Source organism: Nothobranchius furzeri, chromosome 18, assembly GCF_043380555.1.
Source record: "Nothobranchius furzeri strain GRZ-AD chromosome 18, NfurGRZ-RIMD1, whole genome shotgun sequence".
Classification (NCBI taxonomy): Eukaryota; Metazoa; Chordata; class Actinopteri; order Cyprinodontiformes; family Nothobranchiidae; genus Nothobranchius; species Nothobranchius furzeri.
Genome location: NC_091758.1, coordinates 8,472,721 through 8,488,836, shown reverse-complemented (window position 1 = coordinate 8,488,836; position 16,116 = coordinate 8,472,721).

Here is a 16,116-nt window from a genome sequence, read left to right as displayed (position 1 = left end):
ACACAAATAAAATGGTGTTACATGAAGATAAAAGGCAGATAAAATAACCACAAGATGAACTTAAAGAGTCTGAATGATTAGAAGGAAAAGGCAAGGAACTCTCAGCAATCAGGAGAGAAGAGAGCTCCGTGACCGTGTTTGTATTTAAAAGCTAGCTAGTTTTACAGATTCGGCTAAAGCAGCTTTATAGAGATGCTTTGCAGTTTTTGCTTGCTTTTAGCACTCTAGCTTCTGTTAGCCATAGCAAATGTGCGTCCGTCTATGTAACACCTTAATCTAGCAGCTGAAACATCTCCTCAGCCTTCATTAGTGTCTATAAGACACTAAATCAAACAAATCAGCTGTGTTAATGATCTTAAACATGCAGGAATTGTGCTGGAAGCAGACTCCAAGTATGAAAGCTCCACTTCACTAAGTCCAACAGGAAGCGATCGGCACTCTGAAGTTGCAAGTGTAATATTCTCTCCAGAAAGGACAGTGGGGTCTGAGTGACTTCTTATTAACCCTGTAAAGGATCGTTTTAGCACATACTGGCTCAGAAAAATGATGCAAATATGAAATAGTTGCAAAGTACGGCTTTAATCACCTGAGCCTACTTCTAACTAAGGTGCAAGCTGAGCCCGTGCTGATCTGAACAGAGTCACCGTCTTTCTATCATTTTCATGTCTCCCTTTTGTGTCTCTCAGGACCTTGCACTGAAAAGTCTCAATAAACACCAGTTTTTTATATTTTTTGTTTCTGCTACATCTAAACTATGATGTACACATTATTTATTTGGGGGGGTGTCTCTCTCTCATTGGAATTATTACATATTTCAACGTAATTTGTGCAGCTGGGTGTGTTTGAATGTGTGCACTTGTTATTATTTCAGTGTACATTGTGGGGAGACAAAAAAAAACAAGAAAAAAGAAACAGAAAAGATGTGTGACATGCAGAGTTGACAACAAGCAGGCAAGAGAAGATAAGCTCATCGGCAAAAGAACCAGCCGTGAACATGCACTCAAAAACATAAACATCCTGTTCACAAATAACAGTCGCAACATTTAATCTGGTGTTGAGGATACCGAGGGTGTGGAGGTGTGATTTGGGGGGTTGGAAACACCACTGCTACGTCCTCTGGTGGATTGGATCATAAACCACATCCCAAGATGCTGACCCCCCTCTTCCCCCTCTCAACACACACACACACACACACACACACACACACACACACACACACACACACACACACACACACACACACACACACACACACACACACACACACACACACGGGACTTGGATTTAAGACAACACCACCTGGTTCCACGATAGTCTGATAATGATTAACACACATGCTTGCCACAGAGAGGCACCAGGGGACAGGTGCATGTATACACACACACACACACACACACACACACACACACACACACACACACACACACACACACACACACACACACACACACACACACACACACACAATCACAGTAACCACACCAGTTAAATATAGGCCATCATCTGTTCTGAAGGTAAAGAAACAGATTTCAATTGAGAAACATTGAAATCCAAATAAGACAGTGGAGGTTAATCACAACGCATACAAATTGGCATTTTTGATCCTATAACTTCTCCTGAACTTGATTCTAAACGTGTCTAAAGTTTGATAATTTATTAAAATACCGTAAATCCTCTAATACAGGCCCGGACCTGTATTAGACTCAAGCTCATCAAGCTCCAGGCCTTTATTGGAAGGAGGGCCAGAATTAGAGGCAGGCCTCTATTTCTATTTGAGCAAAATGAACTAATGGTTCACTGGAGTTTTTGACAGTTAAAATTACCTTCAATGGTGTCTGTTTGTTGCAACCACCAGGTACAAAAACTAACTTGTTTTTATTTGACTATTTTTCTGTCATGTCTGTTTATTATCTTCCTGCATCTCCTCTCAATCCTAAAGAAAAACTGCTACCTGGGTTCATATATATTCACCTCATGAGTTACCTTTGAACTGCAGTTCTAAAAGATCTACCGACCGCAAAAACAGCGGAGTGAGTGCTGCTCGCCGGCCGCATCAGTGATCGGTGTGTCGGAGGACAATGTGATGCGCCCCGCTCCACGGCATGCAGCGAAACGCATCAGGCGCAAATAAAAGACAGAAAACATCAAAGGAAATGAACTGACATGAACGATCGCGTGTTAAATTAGTTTTTAAGGTGGTGACACCTGATTGTTACTATGGCCGTGCTCAGGAGGCAGATCTACCGACCGCGAAAACAGCGGAGCGCTCCCTGCTTGGCGGCCGTATCAGTGATCAGTGCGTCGGAGGACAAGGTGATGCGCGCAGCGCCCCGTTCCACAGCAGCGAAACGCATCAGGCGCAAATAAAAGACAGAAAACATTAAAGGAAATGAACCGACATGAACAATCGTGTGTCTGGTGACGCTCTGGCACAGCGAGTTGCCCCCCTGAGCGCAGGAGCTTGTCACCTGCTGACAGCAGGCTGCTGTCTTTTCCGAGGGCTGCATCTTGCCGGTCATTATCACGTGACAGCGACTAGTCGACGACAGGCATAAAATGTCACTATAGTGAAGTCGACTAGTTCATACAACCCCTATTGCTCCCCAGAGTGTTCTGCAGCATAATCAGCACATTCTCTTTGAACTTGATATAAAATTTTCACCTCCTCTTCGTCTCCGCACGGTTAAAGTTACCCTTGCGGTCTATCATTGGCAAATCAAAAGTGAGACGATGACACAACCGCCCCCCATACTTGCTTGTTACCACATTCCACCCGGCCACAATAAGAGACCGGCCATTATTCACCTCCGCCGACTCCGACACCGGCCAAAATTGGAGACCCGACCTTTCATTGAATACCGGCCTGTATTAGAGGATTTACGGTAATTCAAGCTTTCATACTTTGGAAACTGTCATATTTTATTCTTTGTAGTTTCCAAAAAAAATGTTGGTCCTTGCTTTCAAATATTTAAATGATTTACCTCCAGTCAACAGTAACACTATATCCTGGAATCATATGTCCCTGGATGTCTTACCAGTCCATCAGTGGGCCGAGCCAACATCAGCTACTACAGACACACCATGTCAGTTTATTTCCAGCTCACCTGGACCAAGACTGTTGGAGAATTCCTGAGTGGACAGCATTCTCCATCCCCATCCTCTCTCTGTACGCAAGCTACAGTGGATCCTGGACATGTTGCATCTGCGGCTTCAGAAAGTGCAACACTAACCTCTCCAAGGGCTTTATTGCATGAGAGGTCAATGCTAGAGGACGATAGTCACTATCATCACTAGAAAAGCTAACATTTGGGCAGAGGAACACTGCAGGAGATCTTCTAGAGGAATGGAACACATCCCAAATGCAAACTCTGTTTGGAGAAATGCTGTAGAGAAACCCCAAACTCATTTCTCAAGTTCTTAACAGTCTGGGACACACTTACAACTCCCATTACTCACCTCTGGTCTTCCCCCTAGTTACCGCTTCCGGACTCGTCCTCCCGTTGGATCTCCAGAACGCCTTCAGTTCACCTCCACATTTAAATAAATTATTGTTCTTCCTTTACATCATCTCCGTGCTTGATTCTGTATGTCTTGGGTTAGACATCTTCCTCAAAACATGACAGCTCCCTTCTTACCTGGTGTTCTGTGATATGATAAGGAACCGAAGGGGACAGAACAGGGTCTCCTAAAGGAGGACTGAGGTCATCTGTCAAGGACGGATCAGTAGTGATACAATGACTCTGCAGTGAGGATGGTGCAGCGAAGCAGCTGGACAGCACCCCTGCAGAGGAGAGGGCATGATATCAGGTCTAGTGCAGGTGGGGCTGATATTTCAGATACAAGGGCTGACTGGTGCAGTGCTGAACCTAATACTATAAATGATCTCATCTCGAGTTTGTATTACATCATCCTTAAATCTTCCGATCAGTAAACTGGAATGTCTTTTAAATGAGCAAGGTTGTAGCATTGGTGTCCATTCCTTACCAGAAAGAAAAACAAATCATATTGCCAATATTACTTTTTAACAGTGTTAAAAACTTATTTATGCTAAACTCAGAACACTTACATTTCTGGGGTTCGGATTCCCCTCTTCACTGTCAGAATCACACAAAGTAGCAGCAGACCGGCAGCCAGCCTGTAGCAGCGGCGCCATGGTGATCACATCCCAGATGCGTTGTTAGTTTTTAATGAAGACGACTCTATGGAAGGGGTGGGACAGTAATCAACCAACAGGGGGCGCTCATCTGATCTGTCTGCTACTTTTAGGTTGCATTTGGAAGACTTTTGTAAAATAGATCCTTTTATTGGACATAATCACAAATTTTCCCAACATACCAGCGTAGAAACTGTAACATGGGCCATTGAAGTCAACCTATTACTTCTTTACACAGCAAAACCCAATAAAACACAGTGGGTTTGGCCCTCCACCATGAAAACGTGTGCTTTAATGTGTTTGATTCAACACGTTTGACCCAATTCATCAAAGCAAAGAAATGAACTCATACAAGTGAAGGAAACTAAATATTTATCCAGAGAACAAATAAGACTTTTCACAAGTAAGTTGTGTTAAAACTCCACAGAACTGGGTCACAATAAACATAAAAAAGCTGTCAAGCAGCAGCAAACCACCTTCTCTGTATCAGGAACGATGAAACAGAAACAAACGTTTCACAAACACGATCTTCATAACTGATCACCAATAAGAAAACATAAACATTTCACCTGCTGCTGTAAACAAACACCTGTCATAACAACTATAGTCATAACAATAAATCAGCTGTTTACCATCATCCATCCATCCATCCATCCATCCATCCATCCATCCATCCATCCATTCATTCATTCATTCATTCATCCAAGCATTCATTCATTCATTCATTCATTCACCCATCCATCCATCCATCCATCCATCCATCCATCCATCCATCCATTCAATCATCCATCCATCCATCCATCAGAATCAGAAGGTTTTGTTGCCATGTGTGTGAGAATCACAACATTAGGAAACAGCAGTGGTACTTGGTGTAAGAAAAATAAATGATCAGCAAAATTAGAATTAAAAATAAATGTTATGTTTTATTAAAGTTATACTATAAATAGCTGATTTTAAATCATTAGTTTTAATCAGTAGGTGATTAAAGCTTCTGTGGAGCTTCATACAGAGAGGTAACTAAAACACGAGGGATAGTGGACCACCAGGACCAGGTTTAGATACTAGTTAAGAGAGGCTGGCTACCAGTCGGAGGGTTGCTGGTTCAGTCCCAGTGTTCCCCAACACATGTATGTATGCTTCAGGACATCCCTAAACCAGATACAGGGTATGCAGTTTGGTCTTTCCTGCAGCCTTTATATCCTCTATGGATGTTTCAAAACTCACATATTCAAATGGGATGGGACAGCCAGACAGAACCAATTTATTAATATTCATGGTGCGGAGGTCAATCAGATCAAAGTCTCTTAAATCTAAGGGATGCCAACAGGGCTTGAAGAATATTTAATATTTTGTAAAACAGCCCAGATGCCTTGCAAAGTAACAGCTGTAACTGAATTCCTGGTGTGAAAGCAGATGAAATATTGGATAAATTGGAAGTTGGAGGTGAGAAATTTACCCTGATATCTCAGATTTCACCTTCATTAAAATGAAGACAATTATTGCTATCATATATTAATAATGCCGGTGTCTTAGGAGTGCTAGGGGTTGGACCTAATTAATTGTGTTAAGTAAAACTTTGCTCACTTTATTTCTTCAAAGAAAAAAAAGCAGCTTTACTAATAAGTGTACAATAGGGTGGACAATGATGATTCATTCATTCATTTTTGTTTTATTTGAACATAAAACAACAAAAGTAAAAAAATAAAACAATAAACATTTGGCCATTAAAAAAAGGTAATAAGCATACAAAAATATGAAAAAAAGAAAAGTCCTTGTCCAAAAAGAGTGGGAAGAAGCTAAAGCTTATTCAACCCCACCCCTTTACCAATAACCTCGCATATAGAACTGCTGTTCTTCTGGGAATTTTACATCTGTTCATGCTCCAATAATAATAATAATAATAGTAATAATAATAATAGTGCTCCTTTACACAGCCTGCTCTGATCTGTACAAAGCACCAGAAAGCAGAATGAAGATCTCAGCAGAAAGCCTGCTAGTGGAAACCACTGAATCCTGCTCTTTTCTGTCTGTGTCATATCTGACCAGCATGTTCAGCTTTGTAGTTTTCAGATTAACGTGTCGTTTGTAAGTTTGACACATTTAGAGCTTAATTTACTCACATCTAAACCATATTCATGGTCTTCATTATTACCCAAAGCATCTACAATAAGAAAGAAGTAAAGAAAGAAAATAGTCTTTTATATACCACCTATAAAAAAAAATCATGAGACACGTCACAGAAACAAAAATTAAATTAGCAATGTTCCTGAGATGGAAGAAGGAAGAGCGAACAAGAGAACTGACATGAGAATCCAGGGTGAGAGCTGGGTCAAAGATCACGCCAAGATTCCTGACAGAAGGTTTGGTGTGGGAAGCAAGCTGACCAAGAGAGTCTCTGACTTTGGGAACCAGTTTGTCTGGGGCACAGATGAGGATCTCAGTTTTATCTTCATTCAGCTGAAGAAAGCTCCTACCATCCAGGTTTTGATAGAGTCTAAGCAGGTGTGTAACAGCTGCAGCTTAGACATCTCATGGGGCTTAAAGGAGATGTACAGTTGGATGTCATCTGCATAAAGATGGTAGGAGATTCCTTTGAAGGAGCTCAGGATGTGCTGAAGAGGAAGCAGATAGAGGAGGAAGAGCAGAGGCCCCAGCACAGAACCTTGTGGGACACCATGGGTAAGAGAGGTGGTGGAGGACCAAAAATTGCAAGCGCACACACACATACGCACACACGCACACGCGCACGCACACACACACACACACACACACACACACACACACGCACACGCGCACACGCACACGCACGCACGCACACACACACACACACACACACACACACACACACACACGTCTGTATGGTGCAGCGTCCTGTTCACTTCTAGCTGTGGGATGAAACCACAAACTACTGATCTAGAGCCACCCCTGATGGATGACGGTGCATCTGTATCGAAATATTAGTAATAATAGATTCGCAATTCACAATAAATCCCAGAACTATTTCCTGTCATCTGTGTCCCAGCTAGACATCCAATTATGGTGGCTGTTTTCCCCAAACCAGCAAGCCAGCTGTTAAAACAAATTCAGTCGTGTGAAGCTCTAAAACAATAGTTGTGGCCAGTCTTGCAGCCCTACGTGTACAAACCAGTAGGAGCTGAAATCACTGAGTACGGACAACTACAGCAAAGTCATTTATTATCTGAAGTATTTCAAGTAGCAGATGAAAGTAGTTTTTTCTGGCAGGATGGATGGATCTTATATAATGTGATATCAACAGCCTCATGAATGAAATAATAAAATCAAAGGTGATTTTTGATGTAATAATGACAGCATAAGAAATTCATGAATACATGAGAAAATGAGAGGAAAAGTAGAGAAGAGAGAAAGCAACCAAAGAAAGACAGCTGCTCTGTTTTCATCTGGCAGATCAATCTGTCTCAGCGGTATATGAAGATTATTAAACAGCAGGGAGGGAGGCAGGGAGATGCCAATCAACTCGTGTCTCTCTCACCTCCATCATCGCGGTCTGCAATTTCCATGGCAACCATCTCCAGGCCAACTGTCTTCAATGGATGAGAGATCTTAAACTCTCCCTGGAACACACAAACAACCACACACTTCACACATAAATGGGGGAACATGTCACACACACTAACATATACTTGATGCTTCAACAAACATTTACTTATCTTATTTACAAACAAACAGAAGCTTACAGGACACACACACACACACAAACACATGCACACACGCACACATGAAGGCACACAAACACACATGCACGCATGCATGCACAGTGCATACACACACACGCGCACGCATGCACGCACGCACACACACACACACAGACACAGACACACACACACACACACGCACACACACACAAACACATGCACACACGCACACATGAATGCACACAAACACACACACACATGCACGCACGCATGCACAGTGCATACACACACACACACACGCATGCACGCACACACACACACACACACACACACACACACACACACACACACACACACACACACACACACACACACACACACACATACACATGCATGCAAGCACATGTATTTGAGCACCAACACACACTACTGGTCTGCGGATGTAAAGAGAGTGGTGCCTGGTTATTTTGGGACTTTAATGTTGGTAATGCCAGATGTTAGGCTGAAACCATGGTAACGGCTGGTTGGGATGTAGTACAGCTGCAGGACAGAGTACCATAACTCACTATTTGTTAGACCTCCATTTGAAACAAACACTAACTTGTTTTGCTCTTCTTTTTATATTTTGTTGTATTAAATTTTTTTTCTGAATGTTTCAGACTTAGACCTTGAAACATCTGAGCTCTTGTTAGGTCACGTTATCTTTGACAAACCCGTTTCTAACATAGATTTCTGTCAATATGTAGCGTTGGAGAAGTCCAAGGTAGTTTATCTACAGCCCGCCTCAGCAACGTCAGAGGTCATCAGACATTCAAGTGTCCGGCAGGTTTCTTCTGCCAGGAATGCTGTGTGCTCCTTGATCCCAAAACAGGCTCCTGTTTAACTTCTAACTTTGTCAAAATTATCTCCCATGTTGACATGGAGCTGCAAACTCACGGAGACAATTTTCTCTTCTAATAAAATGATTCTTATTCCGTTTCATAAAATTATTTTTTTCATTTACAGATTAAGAACAATTAAATTCAACAATGAATGTTTCATCTAAATCTCTTGACTGCACCACAGTGAACATAACTGTTTATTATTTCATGACTATCTCAGATCTTAAATACACCAAATGAGTCTCATTGTTGAATTTAATAATGATTTATTATCAGTATGTTCACATATTAACATATAAAATAACATTAACATTACTATATTGATTAATGGCTGTTTAACAGATTCACTCCGTATTAAATGGAATTGGCCTCTTCTCAGTGTTGGAGGAAGGAGTGATGTCTGAGGGATCTTGGTAAACGCCCATTTTACATTAGTTAGATTCTGATAAGTCTAAATCTATGAACAACAATTAATAAATGAAGGAACACTTTCTCCAACAGTTACTTCCAGCCAGCTGCCCAGTTCGAACCATCCTTTTCAAGGTTAGACGTTCTTAGCAAAACTGTAATGGGCTCGACACACGGGAGGCGACATCGCCTCTCCTCCATTCATTTTCAATGAGACATGCGCGACAAAGCGATAATCGCGGGTCTCGCTCCTACCAAGCGAAACGCGAAAAACGTGCGTGTGACATTTTGCGCTCGTGCACAGGCGACCCAGCGACACAATCCCAGAAAGTTGAAATATTTTCAACTTGTCATCGCTGTCGCTCGGACGAGGACCAATCAACGGAGGTTTCATTCACTGACCAATGAGCGGACAGGATGCTCCGTACATCTCCGAGCAAACATGGAGGAGAAGTTGATTATTATTATGTTTTATAGTAAAATCAGAAGTAAGATTTCACATAACTCTAGCAGCACCTTGTGAAACATCATATCTACCGCTTTATTAACTCTGAACCGCTTAAATAACCTTAATTCCCTCCAACCTGACACAGCCAAGCAAAACAATGGAAGTTTCAATTTCGCCATGGAACAGAACGCGTAGACGGCTTTGCCGCTGGCCGCTGCCGCAGATCGCCTCCCGTGTGACAGGTAATAAAAGCGACAGCGACAAATTTCGCTGATCGCGGTCGTTTGTCGCCTCCCGTGTGTCGAGCCCAATAAACTCCATCAGAGAAACAACTCTTCAGACGTGAAACACCTCACCAGCAGACCCTGAAGTTATCTCTGACAAGCTGATGCAGATTCAGAGGAATATGACCACTGACATCTAAAAGTGTAACTACTTGCATGCTGAGAAGACTTTGTGGCCAGCAGGATCGCTGAGAAGCCTCATCACACGGGTACCGTACAACACACCTGGCGTTGGATGGTTTTATTATTAATCTGATAATTTGTTAAACCTAAGTAAACATTCAGCCAGACCTACTTTACAACCCAAACATCACAACACTTAAGCACTTGGGCGACCCGGCTCAGTCTGTCGCTGTCGTTGTGTCCTTGGGCAAGACACTTGACCCGCATCGCCTGCTGGTGGTGGTCGGAGGGACCGGTGGCGCCAGTGCTCGGCAGCCTCGCCTCTGTCAGTGCGCCCCAGGGCAGCTGTGGCTACATCGTAGCTCATCCCCACCAGTGTGTGAATGTGTGTGTGAATGGGTGAATGACTGATTGTGTTGTAAAGCGCCTTGGGGGGTTCCAGGACTCTAGAAGGCGCTATGTCAAATGCAGGCCATTTACTATTTAAGTAGGGTTTTCCACATAACATCTAAGCTCATATTTCATCAGTGCTCTTTAGGCATCTCAGTAGATATCACCTTAAATCATCATTTTTAATCCTTTGTTCTGCATCATCATTAGTTGGAAAAATATAGTAATGAATGCATTTTTATAAGCCATATTTATATAAATATACATTTATATAAATTTATATTCAAAGCCACTGAGGTGGTAAAAAAAACCTCGGTGGATGAGATCCGCCTGGAGTTCCTTAAGGCTCTGGATGTTGTGGGGCTGTGGTGGTTGACGCGAATCTGCAATATGGCTTGGACATCGGGGGCAGTCCCACTGGACTGTCAGACTGGGATGGTGGACCCCCTATTTAAAAGGGGGTCCGCAGAGTGTGCTCCAGCTAGGTGGATCACACTTCTGAGCCTCACTGGTAAGGTCTATTCAGGAGTTCTGGAGAGGAGGATCCAGCAGATTGTCAAACCTCGGATTCAGGAGGAACAATGTGGTTTTCGTCCTGGCCGTGGAACACTGGACCAGCTCTATACCCTTAGGGGCATCCTGGAGGGTGCGTGGGAGTTCACCCAACCAATCTGCATGTGTTTTGTGGATTTGGAGAAGGCTTTTGACCACGTCCTCTGGGAGACCCTGTAAGGGGTACTCCAGGAGTATGGGGAACCAGGCCTTCTGATACAAGCTATTAGGTCCCTGTATGACCGGTGTCAGAGCTCGGTCCGTATAGCCGGCAGTAAGCCAGGCTCGTTTATGGTGAGAGTTGGGCTCCAACAAGGCTGCCCTTTGTCACCAATTCTGTTCATAACTTTTATGGACAGGATTTCTCGGAGCAGCCAAGGTGTTGAGGAGATCTGTTTTGGTGGCCAAAGGATCAGGTCTCTGCTTTTTTCAGATGATGTGGTCCTGTTGGCTTCATCACAACGTGATCCCCAGCTTTCGCTGGAGTGGTTCGCAGCAGAGGGTGAAGCAGCTGGGATTAGAATCAGCTCCTCTAAATCTGAGGCCATGGTCTTGAGTCAGAAAAGGGTAGAATGCCTTCTCCTGGTCAGGGATGAGGTCCTGCCACAAGTGGAGAAGTTTAAGTATCTCAGGGTCTTGTTCACGAGTGAGGGAAAGATGGAGCGTGAGATCGATAGGTGGATTGGTGATGCGTCTGCAGTGATGCGGGTGTTGTACCGGTCTGTCGTGGTGAAGAGAGAGCTGAGTCAGAAGGCAAAGCTCTCAATTTACCGGTCGATCTACGTTCCTAACCTCACCGATGGTCATGAGCTTTGGGTAGTGACCGAAAGAACGAGATCGCGGATACAAGCGGCTGAAATGAGTTTTCTCCACAGGGTGTCTGGGCTCTCCCTTAGAGATAGGGTGAGAAGCTCGGTCGTCCAGGAGGGGCTCGGAGTAGACCTGCTGCTCCTCCACATCGAGAGGAGCCAGTTGAGGTGGCTCGGGCAGCTGGTCAGGATGCCTCCCTGGTGACGTTTTCTTGGCACGTCCAACTGGGAGGAGACCCAAGGGAAGTCCCAGGACACGTCTCTCGTCTGGTCAGGGAACGCCTTGGGATTCACCCTGAAGAGCTGGTCCAAGTATCTGGGAAGAGGGACGTCTGGGCGTAGTGGTTTAGGCTGCTGCCCGCACGACCCGACTCTGGATATGTGGCTGAAAATGGATGGATGGATGGATGGATGGATGGATGGATGGATGGATGGATGGATGGATGGATGGATGGATGGATGCCATATTTTTGCCTCTGTGTCAAATTATTAGTGTTGTTTCCCTGGCATACCCAAAGTAGCCAGTTTCATCATCAATTGAATATTAAAGGTTCAATAATATTGCTAATCCATATTTTGATGGGATATAACATTTTATTTAATACCTTTATATTCTTCTGGCATCTTATTAAAAGTAACCACTTACAACACATTACATTATTAATGACTTCCCCACAGTTTTTGTAAAAGATAACATTAATATGATGAAAAATATTGTTGCAGCTATTGACTGTTGTAGAAAATATCTTTATTTAAAAAAACAATAACAATAAAGTTTTAAGTATCAGGCGTGACATTAAAGCAGAAGCTTTGATGCTCCACCTGAGCGTAAATCTGTAAGGCGTCGCCAGCATTCAGACATCGATTCTGTTTGCTTCACAGCCAGACAGGACACAGTAAAAACAATAAAAAAAAATAGGACATCTCTTTATCAGCATTTGCATCTAAAAATCATGCTTTTCTAACCTTTTATTCTTCTTGTCTTAAGGAAAAGGAGACTTGAGTTTTGGATCAAAGCTGCAGTAGCTTTAGTTGTGGAGTTGCATTGATTCAACAAAAAACTTGGGATGTTTTAAGGTGGAGTCACCTGCAGTCATTGTGAACAGTATCTTACCTGCAGCAGATGGCATTCTGCACCGTGTAAGCTCACCAGAGTAACCACAACAGCAGCTAGTCAAGGCGACGCTTATTCCAAAGATGATTTTTGACATTTTAAATACAAGTTCGTAATGTTTTTAAACTTAAGAACTATAAATAAATAAGACTGTCTGTGTGTGTGTGTGTGTGTGTGTGTGTGTGTGTGTGTGTGTGTGTGTGTGTGTGTGTGTGTGTGTGTGTGTGTGTGTGTGTGTCTCACTATGCTGCATGATCAACTGTATGTGGAGAAAAACCTCCCTGCTTTGTCTTTTGAACAACTATGAAACAAACTTATAAACCTGCGAGTTGCTTTGGCTCTGCATCAGGTGGTGATTTATGCAGAAGACTGAACTACAGTTTGATACGAATATTGTTCCATGTGCAGCTTTCCAAAACGAAACCTGTACGTGTCACTGCTCACAGTTACTATCTGATAGAAAAGTAATGCAGAGTAAAAATCTATAAAGCTGTTTAAATTCACCGTTAAACGTAAAACAATAATCATCCGGTTCTCTTGTTCAGACAAAAGAAGAATACAAGATAATTTATTTATTCAGCAGATGACTTTACCCGACATGACTGATGGTTAATTAATACAATCAGCCTGACATGTAAGATTGTGGCCAGTGGGAGGAAACATGAGGACCAGGAGAATACCCGCACATGCATGCAAGGAACATGCTACATGCACAAAGGCTGCAGACGGGCTTTGAACCTGTGACTTTTGCTGCGAGGCAACAACTGCACCACCTCTTTGACGTGTTTTGACCGGTGACTGAAGTCGCCTCAGAAGAGTCACAAGGTGTGACTTTGCTTGACCAGGTGTTTTCCCGTGGGTGTGACTAACCCGTCGGTCGGCCATTTCTACCACTGTTAGACGGTGAGTCAGAGCAGGAAGGCCCCCTTGATTAGGCTGGTTTTTTGTTTTATATGCACTCACACTTTGATAACAACCAGAACGCATCGTAGAAACAAGAAAAGACCAAGAATCAACGACACACACTTGTGTAGTGCCCTTCTGAGTCAGAGGATTCCAAAGTGCTTCACACCGTAACCCATTCATCCATGATGAGATATGTTGTAGCCACAGAAGCCCTAGGGCACACCGACAGTCGTGAGGCTACCATGTCCCTCTGGCCACCACCAGCAGGCAAGAAGGGTGAAGTTCCCTGTCCACGGACACAACAACTGACACGAAGCCTGGGTTTGAACGTGCAATCCTCTGGGTACAGGACCAGCTCCTAACCCCGATCCGCTGTTGCCCATGTTGGTGTGACAAGAACACTCACACCTCCACCTGCACTTGACTCAAAGAAAAGCCAAAGTCTAAACAGTCCAAAGTTAATGCTTCCACCATCTTTGTTATTTTCCTCTGTCACAGTGACATCCCGCCCACCAGATAGATAGAGTGCTGTGATTGGCTAGACCTGCTAAGGCTCTAAAGAAGCGTGGCTTGGCCAGCCTACAGGGCAAAATCATTTAGCTACCGCTAGAATTATGGCGTGGCATGCCTATAAAAGTTTTCAAATAAAAATATTGTTGTAATAATTGAAACAGAATGCTTTTAATACATCTCATTGATGAAATAAGCAAAAACATTCACGTAATTGATGAAATACCTTGTATACCATGTCGTGTTTTATGACAAGAGATTTCGACACGAGGACTAAAGAACACCAACAGGCAAAAGAAACAGCTGAAAGATGAACAGGAAGACCTGAAATCGGTCGTTTCAGACCACTGCCAAAGAAATAATCACATCATAAAATAACAAACAATCTAACAGCATTTAAATCACGGGAAGAGACCAAAGGACACTCAACCAGAACAAGGCCTACCTGCACCGACACACCTGGGACTCCCCTTTATCCAATGACAGTGGGTGTGACCAACCTGTCACTGCACAGCGGGAACCGCTGATGAACACCTGGTGACACATCTGTAGGCCACAGAGAGCAAAGCCAGAAACTACAGGAGGGAAAAATGAAATTGTGGAATCTTTGACCCCACGTTGATTTTAGGATGACAGACATCAGATTTGGATTAGGCCCCGGTCTGACCGGCTGATCACTATGATTCTCCAGAATATCACTCAGACAGCCGTCCACTGCAGAAAAGATGCTGTCTGCTGATGAGAACCTCGCAGAACCCACTCTACCCATCCCAACTGCTCCTTTTCAACAACACCTCTGAGCACGAATCGCGTGATAGCTCTCGCAGACATTTTGACCTGCCAGGTCACCACTCAGCAGCTGTCTGGACACAATCACAATTCAGCCACCAAATGTGTGAGTGTTAAAATGCATAACTAGGCTCCAAACCGCCGCTGCCAGAGGAAAGCGCTCCTTTTGTTTTCCGGCTCTTTGTGATGCCAAGAAACAAACAGCAGAGCAGGGACACAAAATGTTTGTGTGGAGGCAAAAACGATGTCCCATCAAGACCAAATAGCTGTGCCATAATCATCATCATCATCATCATCATCATCATCATGCAGCTATCACTCTAATTTGGCTCTCTACAACATGATGCCTTTTTAGAATGCACTTCTGCAGTTTGGATATGCCTTTCTGTCTGGCACCAATTTCCCTTCCTCTGCAGAGGAACTGACACCTGGGAAGATTGAACGTCCCGTCACACAGAAGCCCCTTTTGTCAGGCTGAATATGTTTTGCTATTTGCCGGCACCATTTGAGAGCAGATTCTTTTTTTTTTTCTTTTGAACCATTGTTATTGTCAAAGTATTCATATCACTCTCGCTTTTTTCCTCTGTGTTGGCTGGAGAGAGGAATTGGTGTTGGAGGGGGAAATGCAGCAGCAGAGAGGCGACGCATTAGTTGCATTTTAAATGAGTCCAAGCTGACAGCAGATAGCAGCGAAGAAATGTCTTCTGTGTGGCTTTTGTCAAAGAGATGTCAGTCTTTCGGCTCAGCTAAGTCCTGAAGGCTGTTAACTTGGTTTGCTGAAATTGGCTTTGCTGTGAGTTAAGTGGGTGTGTTTTTGAAGATGTGCGTTCGCGCGCATGTGTGTGTGTGTGAGAGTGCAGGTGTGTGCTTGCTTTCAGTTGACAGAACAAGAACATGTTGAGTCTGATTTGCATTCAGAGTCATGGTTCCTTGGTGAGGAAACAAAGCGGTCTGAGAGTATGTTCGTATTGAGAGGGCTCTCTGGAGCTTGGTAATAGCGTGTGTATGAGAAGCTTCCCAGCTCTTTGTCACATGGCTGACAACACGGCGGATAACAGTGTCATTTGCTGACTTT